General features: G+C 30.2%; 1 protein-coding gene across 1 annotated transcript in view; it reads left to right on the top strand.

Moving 5' to 3' along the window:
- The first annotated feature begins 3,025 nt into the window (after positions 1–3,025).
- The window catches only part of ds (dachsous cadherin-related 1), a 555,958-nt gene continuing 544,192 nt past the window's right edge, over positions 3,026–14,791 (top strand). The window contains exon 1 of the mRNA XM_076398269.1: positions 3,026–3,321. The gene's annotated coding sequence lies outside the window, so the exon portion shown is untranslated. The remainder of the gene's footprint in view (positions 3,322–14,791) is intronic.

Raw genomic sequence — 14,791 nt, 5'->3', positions numbered from 1 at the left:
ATTTTCCTTTTTGGTTTTTGCTCAATATCTTTTCTATTTCCTTAATTCTTACGATTTATCCATGTTTAAGTTAATTATCTTACTATACTTTTTAATATTATCATTGCTAATATTAAATTTTGTTGTGCCAATATCGTTGCTTGATCTTTGTGTGTTTTGAGTTCTTTAAATACCTTCGTTTTCGTTTGTCTTTGTTATAGTTTAATATTTATCCAAAAAATATAGGAAAAAATCATTATATTCAGTTTATATTTAGCTAAATATCATTGGTATTTCATCATTTCTGTGTGTTCCAATAGGGAGAACACGGTAAAAATCACATATATATTTAATAATTATGTTGCATATGATTATGTCTATGACTGAGTGTTGTTAATGATGATAAATATAGCATTTTGTATGATTTTATTTTAGTTGCTGAACAACTAGAAGTGTTAATTCTTGTTTCGAACAAAATGAAAATCAATTTCAAATAATAAAATTCAAAATAGTAAAAATAAAAAATAGGTATAATTAATCTTGGAAGCAATTATTTGATATATACAATAATATAACATATAAGGCCTTGACTACGTTTACTATATCTTCGGAGATACCAACGAGTCGTCAGGTACTGAACCTTCCTTTTTTTACTATACTATTTTTAAACATTCTAATTATATATTAGGTATTATTTTACCATGGACCAACGTATGTGCTAATTAATATTGTTTTTATTTTAATAAATCTTGAGTCTAGTTGTGGCGGATATGGATGCTAATTATGGTTAAAATTACTATTCTTAATTTGTATCAATATTTCTCGATAACATTGAGTATGGTATCATTGTTTTTTTCACGCAGTGATGATGAGCTAATTAATATTGTTTTTAAAACAATTTTTGGAATAGATATAACAGATATGTCTTTAAAATATTATGTTTTATATTTTGTTATGTTAAGTTTATTATTTCACTGTAATAAAGTACTCTCAACTTGACCTAAAATCAAGGAGATTGGTTTATCAGCCAATCATAAAGCCAATTTGGACGACGATAAAGAGATTAAATCAACTAGTGATCCAACGTACCCAAAATCAAGTTCTACGATTAATTATATAAATACCAATGCTTATCGCTATGTAACCAAACATGAGCTGCGATAACTTCAATCTATAATAACATAATATCAAAGGAATACACGGAGTTTTAACGGAGCAAATTTTACCTTAAAACATTTAATAAGTTTGCCAAATTACAGCAACGCGAAAGCAATACAGCCACTGAACGATATGCAGGAAATCAGATTGAAGAAAGATTGAAGCGAACGAAATCACACGAACTTGTTCAATGTATATATTTGCAAAAATATTATTACAGCAAAAGGCATTTTGTTATATAACAGTTTTTATTTTTAAAATTTATTAGTTAATGATTTCAATATAACAAAGAAATAATTTTAATTAAAAGAGAACTTAATGAAATAAAACACATAATATTACATAGTACAGCTTTACTTTTGTTTTTTCCCTATATTAACTTTCTATGTTGTCTCAGTGTACATCTATATATCATGTGTTGCAGTATTTACAGGACTTGTAGTAGACATATATACAGAGATAATCAAAGTAATATGAACACCATGTAACATACTACATGTTGCATGTTGGCAACATTGCTTCCCTGTAAATAATATGACGCCTATATATTGATCAGTTTTTCTTTTGTAGATTATATTTCAGCATAATATACGTTTTGTTCTGTGACGGTTGAAGCAAGCGATCGGTGAAATGTGTGATCTCTGAATGGTTGTTGAATATCGTGGTATTCGGCTGGTCCTCACTTATATTGTTCACAACAATGATCGGCTTTGTCATATGCCAGTACACAGAGGAGATAAAAATTGCTAAAAGAAAATTAAAAAACATCAGATATATATAATTAATTAACGGTTCGGAATTATATTTTCCTAAAAGTTATAGTAATAATAGATATTTTTATTGGCTATTGGTCTTAGTTAAATTTATATGACGAATTCTCTTCTAGATCCGAAAAAATATTAAAATTATTAATTACTATTAATTAGTAGCGTATTAATTAGTTTTGAGTAGCCTGTCTGCTGTTTTTGAATTGTGAATAGGGTCTGATTGTTGAAGACGTTGGACAGTCTTGCTCTACAGTATAGACGAGAGAAAAAATGTAAAAATAAAAAAAAGATACAAGGAAATTGTGAGAGATCATATTTTTAAAATTATTCAACATATTTTGAATGATATTATAGAAGTTCCAGCAAAGATAAATATTTTGTTAGTAGATGTGTAGTCTTGGCGTAAAGTATAGCCTGTCTGTGATGTTTGAAACGTCATTTTGATCCGTCTATTGAAGACGTTGGATAAGGATGGTTATACTGTATAGCTTGTCTGTGATGTCTGAATCGTCAATTTGATCCAACTGTTGAAGACGCTGGACAAAGCTTGGTATACTGTATAGATATGATAAAAAATGTTCCAATTAAAGAAAATAAGACATAAGGAAATTGTGACAAAAGAGATCAGTTTCTAAAAATTACTGAATGGTTTTTGAATTATATTTTCATAGAAGCTCCGACAAGGATAGATGTTTTCATTGATTAGTGGCTGTAGTCAAATGTATGGGATGGATCTTCTTCTAGGCCCGTGTCGTTCCGTCTCGCGACCGAACACCGCAACATATTCGGGACAATGCGACCGTTTCGCCGATGTGCCATCGAATCCTTAAAAGCTTATGAATATTCGCGTGCGTATTTCAGTGGGTACTCATCAGCGAAATAGCCCGCGAATAGACAAGACAATGGTCTGTTTCTGTGGCCCAAACAATGAACGGCCGTCATTTCAAACTTGCCGCGCTCCAACAGCCGCCGATCGCCGTATACCTGTGTGTGCTTGCGAGTGTGTGTGTGTTGCCGCCGGTTCACGAGACCGAGACAGGTGGGGGCAGGGGAGCGCAAAGGAATGCGGGAGGGGGCAGCACTCTCGCGGCTTCATCTCGTTTAGTCCATCTTAAGAACTCGAGGAACAGGTACTCGGCGCGTCGTCCGGTCTTCTTCTTGTGTTGGTGCACTTTCTAACCCCCGAAAAACCGGGCGTTGTATTTTCTACCGTCGCGTCGACCATCACGTAGGGTCGCGAGCCGTCCGCGGAACCTCGCCTCGCATCCGGTGGTGGTGTTGTTGTTGTTGTTGTTGTTGTTGTGTACCCCCGATGGGATTATAGTGTGCGACCCGTCCCGAGATTTTTGGCTCGTGGTGCCGTTGGGATTAGCAGACACGAGACGCAATGGTAGCGCAACAGTCTATCGCCCTGCAGGTACGACGAGGAAGCTGTGCGTATGTGTGACCGATAATCTAAAATAGTTCGTCGAAAACTCGGTAAAAAGCTGGTGTTATTTTGACACCGGCCCGTTTAAGCGGACCACATTGCTGGCGTGCCTGCCTCGGGGGCATGTGCTGCCAGCATTCGTCTAATTAGATTTTGATGCTTTTGCTCTTTGAAGAATTCTCGTTTTTGTTTTCTGGCCGCGGTCGTCCTTTCTCGCTCTCTCTCCGCTTACATTCATGATTTCGGGCCCTTCCAAACGTTATCCGCGTTTCTTTCGCCACTACTCTTTAAATTCTTAATCGGCCTCTTATTGTTCATTAACATAACCCTGTAAGATTTTTAACATCATCATTGTTGATGATACAACCTGTGCAAACCATGCATCTGCAAAGGATATCTTGTTTACAATCGTTTATTCTCTCTAGCAGTGTTTTTACTATAATCTAAGTGTTGTTTATGTGTTCAATATTATTATCACATGTTTAAAGGGATATTTATATCTCTAGCTCATTTTAAACTTGCTTAAGCATCTAGTGGTTTCTTGCTCTTACCTTTACAAACTTTAATTAAACCTATTGTTGATGTTAATGTTGGCAATTTTATGATATACAGGTTCCAAGATCGGTATGATTTCCCAAACTCAGATTCATCCAGCGCGTTCTTAATTTAAGAACAATTTTCCTACAGATATTTTTATCAGATCTTTCATTATGGTAATTCCATATAGACAAAAGCTATTCTGAAATTCCAAATTAGCTGGATATTCTGAAAAAGATTTCATTAATTATGTTTCTAACATTATTATCACATGTTTAAAGGGATATTTATATCTCTAACTCATTTTAAACTTGCTTAAGCATCTAGTGGTTTCTTGCTCTTACCTTTACAAACTTTAATTAAACCTATTGTTGATGTTAATGTTGGCAATTTTATGATATACAGGTTCCAAGATCGGTATGAATTCCCAAACTCAGATTCATCCAGCGCGTTCTTAATTTAAGAACAATTTTCCTACAGATATTTTTATCAGATCTTTCATTATGGTAATTCCATATAGACAACAGCTATTCTGAAATTCCAAATTAGCTGGATATTCTGAAAAAGATTTCATTAATTATGTTTCTAACATTATTATCACATGTTTAAAGGGATATTTATATCTCTAACTCATTTTAAACTTGCTTAAGCATCTAGTGGTTTCTTGCTCTTACCTTTACAAACATTAATTAAACCTATTGTTGATGTTAATGTTGGCAATTTTATGATATACAGGTTCCAAGATCGGTATGATTTCCCAAACTCAGATTCATCCAGCGCGTTCTTAATTTAAGAACAATTTTCCTACAGATATTTTTATCAGATCTTTCATTATGGTAATTCCATATAGACAACAGCTATTCTGAAATTCCAAATTAGCTGGATATTCTGAAAAAGATTTCATTAATTATGTTTCTAACATTATTATCACATGTTTAAAGGGATATTTATATCTCTAACTCATTTTAAACTTGCTTAAGCATCTAGTGGTTTCTTGCTCTTACCTTTACAAACTTTAATTAAACCTATTGTTGATGTTAATGTTGGCAATTTTATGATATACAGGTTCCAAGATCGGTATGAATTCCCAAACTCAGATTCATCCAGCGCGTTCTTAATTTAAGAACAATTTTCCTACAGATATTTTTATCAGATCTTTCATTATGGTAATTCCATATAGACAACAGCTATTCTGAAATTCCAAATTAGCTGGATATTCTGAAAAAGATTTCATTAATTATGTTTTTAACATTATTACCACATGTTTAAAGGGATATTTATATCTCTAACTCATTTTAAACTTGCTTAAGCATCTAGTGGTTTCTTGCTCTTACCTTTACAAACATTAATTAAACCTATTGTTGATGTTAATGTTGGCAATTTTATGATATACAGGTTCCAAGATCGGTATGACTTTCCCAAACTCAGATTCATCCAGCGCGTTCTTAATTTAAGAACAATTTTCCTACAGATATTTTTATCAGATCTTTCATTATGGTAATTCCATATAGACAACAGCTATTCTGAAATTCCAAATTAGCTGGATATTCTGAAAAAGATTTCATTAATTATGTTTCTAACATTATTATCACATGTTTAAAGGGATATTTATATCTCTAACTCATTTTAAACTTGCTTAAGCATCTAGTGGTTTCTTGCTCTTACCTTTACAAACTTTAATTAAACCTATTGTTGATGTTAATGTTGGCAATTTTATGATATACAGGTTCCAAGATCGGTATGAATTCCCAAACTCAGATTCATCCAGCGCGTTCTTAATTTAAGAACAATTTTCCTACAGATATTTTTATCAGATCTTTCATTATGGTAATTCCATATAGACAACAGCTATTCTGAAATTCCAAATTAGCTGGATATTCTGAAAAAGATTTCATTAATTATGTTTTTAACATTATTACCACATGTTTAAAAGGAAATATATTTTGAGATTTGGAGCTTTTATAAGTTAATATCTCTTTGCATCTTATTTGTTTAGTTGCATTTTAAACTCTAAATGTTATAGAAGTCTTTATGCTTCTTGTTTATGTCTTGTGGCTTAAATATTTAATGGTTTCATAACCTTACAAATTATATAACAAATTTGAAACTAAAATACTTTAATGTTTTTTTTCCCAAGAATTGTACAATTTCTTCAAAGACAGATCCATCCATCATCTTCTTAAGATTTGTTTGAGATTTTCTTGTTTCAGTTTTGCGAGTTAGAATAACCTCAATTTTATTTGTCTGAGGTTACTTATAAGCGTTGATAGTATTCTGTGTATTAATTTTCAAAAAATATAAAAATTAGTTATGTGTTTAACATTATTACCCCATGTTTAAAAGGAAATGGGTTTTGAATTCTCGCGCTTTCATACGTTAAAATCCCTTCTGATCTTTATTTCTAAGATTTAGAACTCGTATAGATAGAGTCATCCATAATCTTCTTAATATTAAAACAATATTCTTTCAATTTTTTAAAAATCTAATCCTCTTGCTTGAACTCCGCGAGTTTATAAAATAACCTCGATTTTATTTGCCAAAGGTTATCTCTCAGCGTTGGTGGTATACTGTGTATTATTTTTCCAAAAAATATAAGAAAACATCATTATGGTAATTTTATATATCGACAAACTGTTTTGAAATTCCGAATTAGTTAAATAGTAAAGATATTTTGTTTCCGAAAAGGTCTTCGTTAAAATACAAATACGTATATGATTTTTAAAGATTCAATAGAACTAGTGGGACTAGTAAACTCTAAGTATTTTTTACAAAGTTCGTTACATAACAAACCAGTATATTTTTACTAATTACACTGTATTTCGTGTTTTCTCAAATAACCGCGTCAAATCTCGCACTTAACTCTTCTTTTATTAAGTTGTATTTTGTCTTTTATTTTACTTTTTTCGATTCTAATAGATTCTTTTAATATTTCCACGCCGGTTTTTATAAAGCTTAATTTATTCCACAGCCATCACATAAAACATTTATATCTTTCACCTTCATTAAATGATTTTACATTTAAATATCCTTGTTAGAGACGTTAAGATTTTTTTTAATTATCTGCCCGCCATTTTTAAGTGTACAACTTGTTCCCTGACAATAATGGAGTGAACACTCTGATGTTGTGCTTCGTCATTTCAATTTCGATAGTATACTATTGTCCGAAATGAATTTTTACCGTTCTGTTTTTAGTTTTAGTATGTTTAAGAAATAATTTTGAGGTCCGAGGTAGTTTTCTGTACCTGTAAATCTCGGTTGTAAAGGGAAGCTGTAAAATTTAGGACTGAAAGGTTATGGTTTTCGTTTATGTTTCTTTTTTGCGTGGGGTGCATATTTGAGTAGCTAAAAATTCTTGACTCTACCGTCTGGGTTTCTGTGGATGGTCGGATAAAGCCTAGGAAACATATATTATCTGTTCACAATTGTAACATCGTCGACGTACGATGGAGATTATAATTTCTGACTTAACATTGGTTTTCTGTTATCGGAGAGTTTTACGGATTAAATTTTTGGTTTCTCCACGCGATGTTTTACGGTTCTTAACGGTACATCGTTCCGAAGTCGACAGTTTGTTTTATAACACGTTAATTAGCAACTACTTGCAATTATTTGAGGTACGAAGTGCTTTGTAAAAAGCCTCGCAGTGGTGAGATTGCTCAAGTGAGCCTTTATAAATTCATAAAGCCGCGGGTTTGGCAGTAAAACGGACATTACGGCGTAACGTTGGATACGTTTGACGAAAAGACGAAGAAACGCGTGGAATGCAACAGTAAATATCGGACAAGGCACGTAGTAATTTCGGAAAAGTTTTTATTTTGAATTATGTCGGAGGGGCTTCGTTATGCGTTGCCTAGCATCGTTTTATATGCTGATGAGTTGGATGTAAACAAAATAATGGAATTCCTCCATCATTTTATCATTCGTCAGATATAGCGATTGAATTTAAATCGCCCTTTAATTAGTTTTAAAATAGGCATCGTGTTCTCGTCTTTTTTTCGAGTGTCTCGAAGTCCATCTACTGGTTTTGGTTTTCATTAGTTACCCGTAGAGCTTAAATGAAAAGCAAAAATCGTTGTTTTGGTATGTCGAGAAATAGCACAACAATTGTTTAATTATAATATATTGAATTGAAATGAAAAGCTAAACAATTTTCATGGATAATGAAAAAATCCAACATATTTCAATTTTCAATTAATAACCACATTTTTTCATATTAGAGAACTAAATATAACGTGATGTGGTAACTTTAATTTAGACTTCAGTTTTATTAGATTCGTTTTTTTAAAAATAACTAATATAAAATATGACCAAAAAAACAAATATATTTTATTATAATTTTTTTACATTTTTGACTCTAATCGTTTATTAGCTAGGTTCAATTTACAAATTAATTTATTATCATTTTATTATAATACTAATACACTATACACGGTAACACATATAAGTTCGTGTGGTTTGGTTCACTTCAATCTTCTGATTTCTCGCGAGTTGTCCAGTAGCTGTGTTTAACTTTGAAAGTCTTGGAACATTTTGTAAACCCAGTTGAGTTCGAGGTCACCCATAGTTCTTCCTTGGTGATGTAGCGGTAACCATTGGTAATTAATCAAAGAATTTGATTTGGTATTGTTAAATTACTAGTCGGTTTGATGTTTCAATGACTTTATCATTACATATTTGCTGTGATTTTTGTCGAACATGATCATCATTTTTTGTTTTAAATCATATTTAGAGTTGAGAATTTTCAAATGTTTACTAAATCTCAGTATTTTTTTACTTATTTTCGTAAATACGTCACATAAATAACAACAACATACACTTTTGTTATGATCATTTTAAAATACGACAAAAAATTTTTTTAATTTTACACATCTGTTATCTGTTATTCAATTTCAGCTGTGAAGATGTATCGTAACAATGATTAATATTTAGTCAAAGTATACCACGAATATACCCAGATATTTGTAGCTTTTACTAGAGAAATATAAGAGTATATAGATTATACAAAATATACATGTAAAATAAATTCAATGCAAAAAATGGTAAATATATAACCAAAAATCTTTTTATTTTTAAAAACATAACTTATAAGGTAAACATTTTAATATATATATATATATATATATATATATATATATATATATATATATATATATATATATATATATATATATATAACATTTAATATATAGTCTATTATTGTATTGAGAATTTGAAAAATTTGAGAATAAATTCAGTTACAAATGGCTTTATAAAACTTGCTCTTTCCATCCATAGGTTTGAATAAGTATTATTTGTATAAGTTGAAGTAGTATTATTTGGAATAGAATGATGCGGATAATACATAATACAATATAGGCAATAAGGATATTAGGGAATAAAGGTAAAATCATACTTTTTTATGGATTTCGAACACATGCATTTGAAAGAAAATATTTCCTAGAGTGCTTAATGCGTTTTAACATCACTTTTCTTTGGATTACATGAAAAAAGTAAACCCTTTTGCTTTGGATGTGAGAGAATATGTTAAAAGATTATGTTCCACACTGCCGATGTGGCCATAAACACCGCCATCTATTGTAGATCTTAAAAATAATTCGCGTTCGTAATATATAATAATATAATTAAAAATAATATAGTGCCTGTATTTCGTTGAATGTAACACGTCGAAAGGAACAAGGATATAAATTCATACAATTATACGGCAGCCATGCTATACTTAACGGTATATATCTCAAATACTTGCGTGCCTATTTGTACTTAGTTACTCCGATCTCTCTCCTCGGATATGAAGATATTCGACGAGAGATAACCCAGTTTAAGTTCGTTTGTGGTCCGATTGAAACCAATTAAAGGTTCGCCTTTTAAATTTCCGTATTTCTTCGCGTGTCCTTTTTTTTGGTTATAGACAGTAAGTCGAAAATCTCAATTATTCGTACGTATCTATGCAGGTGTGTTGCTTCAAAGGAACGTCCCAAGCCTTTTTTCTCTCGCCATCGAAAATTCTGTCCGTCCAATCAAAGCTTTCTGGTTTAATGATTGCCGTGCTATAATGAAGCCCATTTGTTCCGTATCAAATCGCAAAACGTCCAATTTTTTTTAAACGCGAACAAATCCCAAATATCTAGACGTACGTAATGAGACTTATGCGGTATAAATATATTATACAAGACGGTTTTTTTGTTCTCGGGTTTCATATTGATCAGAAATCGACGTGGATTCGATGTAATATCGAGTAATTTTACGGTATAAGGCGACTTAGGGAGTAATGAAACAATACGAATAGCAATTTATTTATTATCAGATGTAATTTTTCTTTATTGAAATACTCGTTTTTTTCTGATTAAATTTGTAGTAATGGTAAAAAAATTAAGATTAATTCGACATGGTATGAAATTGTTTTTGCTTAGGTCGTTCAACACTAATGTTTCATACTGTTTTAAGCGTTATTAAATTATAATTTATTTATTTTTTGTTGAAAATATGTTTGTAGGTGTGATAAATTAATATCTGGTTAATTTAAATGTATATTTATATTTTTCTATTAATAGCCAAACATATAAAAGTTCTTGTTTTGACACATCTAATATATATTATATATAATATAAAAAATGTAATTGAAAATTTTTATCTTGATATCCGAATTTTTTTGCCTTTTCTTAAGCATTGTTTTATCTTTTTATAATAAAATTAACATTTTAAATAATATTGAATAATTCATTGTTCTAATTTTATTTTCATAGATTTTATCTTATTTTTAATTTTACTAACTAACCCGAATGTTTTAACTAGACATAAAGCAAATTAAATCAAGGATTTCAGTAATTTTTGGGGTTAGGTATTGTTATTTGTTATCATTATTTCAAACAATAATACTTTGTCATATAAATTAAGTACTGTTGACATTTTAAGGGCAAAATATTATAATATGTTACAATGATTATGATAAAAACTAGGATGTGAAGACGTATCTATGATTCGATTTCCAATATTTCCTTCGATAAAAATGAGATTTTGAAAATAATTTTAAACTATTTGAAGTTAAATATTGATATTATGTTAATAATGAATGTTAAAGAAATGTAGAAGAGTAAAGATCATAAATATTTTAATATGATTGAATATTTCATAAAGCATATTGAAATATTTATGATCTTTACTCTTCTACATTTCTTTAATATATATATATATATATATATATATATATATATATATATATATATCAAATATTGCTACCAATTTTTATGGCTATTACACGATTATTAGCAATTTATTCCTCATGAATCAAAATAAGAATCCATTGAGATCCATCTTATGAATATTTAATATTTGCTTATTTAACTTATATAAATTTTGATACATATAATGAATGTGATAACATAAAAAAAAGATAAAGAGATTGAAATATATATATTGGTTAACCTTAACCCTTTTTTTGCTTCTAATTATATTAAGTAATAAAATTTGGATTTTTATATTAACTTTATAGGGATCAGTTTGTACTTTAAAATAATTAATAGTTAATGATAGTAAATATCAGCAATGAAACTTATTTATAAGAAGCTAATATTTTAATAATAATTCTTAGCTTAAACTAAAATTGTAATTTTTTTGATCTCAGAATAAATATGCTGTACAAAATCTTGTTGTATATTTTCACATAGTACATTAACTAGGAATAAACTAAAAGAAATAATAAATCACAAAGCTTCATGTACTATGTTATCAATTTATTCCATCCACTTTCTATTAAATACACCTTATATTTACACTATGCTGAAAATTCATGATACCGTTAGCTTTTAGCTTGGTTATAGCTTTTTTCTTCTTTTGAAATATTTGTAAAATCAGAAAGATATAAGTATAATAGGAAATAGGCAGAAAACGTATACAAACATGACCATATTTCATTCTTACCTTTACTATAATCTTCAAATTAGTTCTGTTTCATGTTATTTAAGATATTCTTTGTTCCATACCAATCTAGAAAATTAGTGTTATAAAATGGTAATATTTTATTAGTAATTCATTCTTTATACACTCATTTTCGCATTATCTGCTGGTAATTTTGCCTATGAAATTATTTACCTCTACAAAATGTAAATACAAAATTAACTTAAAAATGACGTCTAACCACAACTAAGACTGTGGTACGAAATGCGTGGTAGAAAAGGACGCTAGTTGTGAAAGCTGTCAGGTTAGATTAGAACAAGTGCGCATGTGAAGTTCTAGCCAACAGGAACTTGTATAGGCATGGATGGCGAGGTCTTTTACTGTCGTCTATGCCGAGGACTGGGGTTCGGAGCCCACGTTAAACTGAAAAAAGGAGACTTTTATTAACTAACTAACTTTTTTAAATTTTTATTTATGTTAATTTATTACTTTTAACTTATTTAACTTATTAATATAAATATATTCGTTATATCTGCAGACTTATTAATTCATAACACATACGTTTTGGACTATATTATTTTCCGGTTCTTTTTTCATTCTCGCATATATCATTCGTTAATTTTTATTGGTCAATCCAGGTTTTTTACTGTCATTGATTGATTGATGAACACACTAATGTAATTTAAAGTTTATGTCGTAACGTTTGAATTCGTTTTTAATTTCTCCATGGAGTTACCGCAAAATAACTCCTATTGTTTTGTCAGTTTCGTTCGACGCTTTTAACATATGAAGCAGAAATAAAAACCAGACCAGCGTTTTTGCCCGAGCGATAGATGGGAGACGAAGGAAAGGAAATAAACCGAAGATTAATTGACATTTTTTATGTTCTCTATTTGAGGTACCTCCATATTAAGGTATTGAATATGTCGAATGTTGTTTTCGTGCTTCTATAATTAATTGCAGCGAAAGGAAAAAATACAAAGACCGGAGGATTTAAAAGACTCATTAATTGCAAAATATGCGGCGTTTTAACACAGAGGAAAAAACACGAATTTTATAGACTGTAAATGTTTTGTTATAAACAAAAGACTGAGGCTTTCCTGAATAAACAATTAATTGCCCATTTTAAATGAATGATGATTAATTACGTTACACATGTTACACGCAGGACGGGTGAGTAGTTTCGGGCAACGGTTATTCAAGATTCTTTTGTTGTTAACGCAATTAAAAATTACTTGGTTCCTTGAAGAAATGTTTTAAAATGTCTTTATCGTTTTCTACTCAGCGAGGCTTATAAATATGTGGTATTTTTCGTAGAATAAAATTAACGTTCAACGAGTCTCTATTTGTTAAGAATATAAAATTTCACTGTCTCATTCAGTCATTCAACCTAGCTCGAGTGTATGTGCATTTAAGAACATCTGTTATATTAATATTCATAAAGACGTATTATTAAATAATGCTATAGGTATAATCGAAGCTACGGTGGTTGTTTCTCTCTAAAAAAATCGATTGTTGAACATATCGGCGTTAAAATAATAATCGATTCATCACTTATGTCATCCTGTTGTCTGCAAAACTCAATTACACATATGAAATTACTAATTTTCTTTTCGCATTTGAGGGTTAACGTACATCGGTAATAAGTGCAGGTTTTAATTATTGTAGAAATTCCTTCACGTAGTCGTTTTATTGATTATGAGTAATCTTAATGGAATTTCTTTAATTACTGTTATGATATACTTTAATAATGCTAGTAAAAAGTTCTGTAAGGTATCTAGCTCTATTATTAGACGAGTGGATAGAAGTTTTAGTTCACGTTGTTAATATCAGCTGCAACACAAAAAAATAAAATTAATTATAAACATTAATATAAAGATGGATGTTTGATTTTCTTGAACTTCTAACAAATTAGCAGCTCTGAGAACGAAAAGGTGTATCCGGTATTATATCAAATTACCTTGTAATATTTGTGTAAATCAAATTATAATTTTTAAGTTAATTTTAATAATAGCCTTACAATCTTGTAACCATATACAACTACAATGCTTCAACAAATACTTTACAAAATCTCTATTTAGACATGCTTTAACATATTAGGTTCGTCTATGAATTCCTAAACTAGATTTCGCTTAGTTTCTTTCACTTTACTTTATTTCAGTGACAATATTTGGGAAGATGATTTGTTGTTAAAAAAATGTATAATAATTGTTTTAAAATTACAAGAGAGTATAAATTAACTTTCTGGTTGTTGTTTACCAGTTTTCCATGATGAATCAATATTTCTTTATATCTGATATCGATGTTAAAATATTTCCTACTAATATAACATACTTGTGAAAAATGTTTTGTGCTACACTTCTTTTTGCTCATTTATTCATATAGGCAGAAATATTGAGCAGAATGACCTTAGTCTTCTATCAATTGTTTATGAAGATTATACAAATGGAATTTCAAAAAGCTCACGAGAAGACAAACCTAGAAGGGCAGCTGGGATATGGACCCAATCGTAATTGTATAGATAGGATTTTCTTCAGATAGAGGAGATGCTCTGCTTTCGATTGTATACACTCCTCATTTTGTGTAGCTTTGGAAGCTGAAAATATTCCCCTAAAAAATGTGAAACTTCTTCAGACACCTTGGTTCTATGGTTCCAAGCTATGTGTAAGAGTGATATGTTAAATTCAGAGATTGATGATTGATGTCGCCTCTTTACTGATTTTTAAAATATGTTTGCTGGTTCAATGTAGGTGGATACAATTATGCGAAAAGCTTTTGGAAACCTAACCTAACCTAACCTGTTCATTATGATGCTGAAAATTACTTGACCGATCTAGTATTCGCTGATGATAGCCCTATATACGTTGATACAGATGCTGAGGCTTCTAATATTGTTCATGATATAGTTTTCACTGCAGAGTCATACAACTTGAATTTAATGAAGACAAAACCAAAATATTGATAATTGACGTGTGGAAGGTAGGAAATACTACAATGCTTCTGTACGGCTTTGAGGCTTGGACAGTATTAC

The sequence above is a fragment of the Rhynchophorus ferrugineus genome, unplaced genomic scaffold (genome assembly GCF_030347505.1).
Source record: "Rhynchophorus ferrugineus isolate W39M unplaced genomic scaffold, kcgeb_rfMv2 rfM3, whole genome shotgun sequence".
In the NCBI taxonomy this organism is placed as follows: Eukaryota; Metazoa; Arthropoda; class Insecta; order Coleoptera; family Curculionidae; genus Rhynchophorus; species Rhynchophorus ferrugineus.
This window is presented reverse-complemented; position numbering and strand designations above follow the sequence as displayed.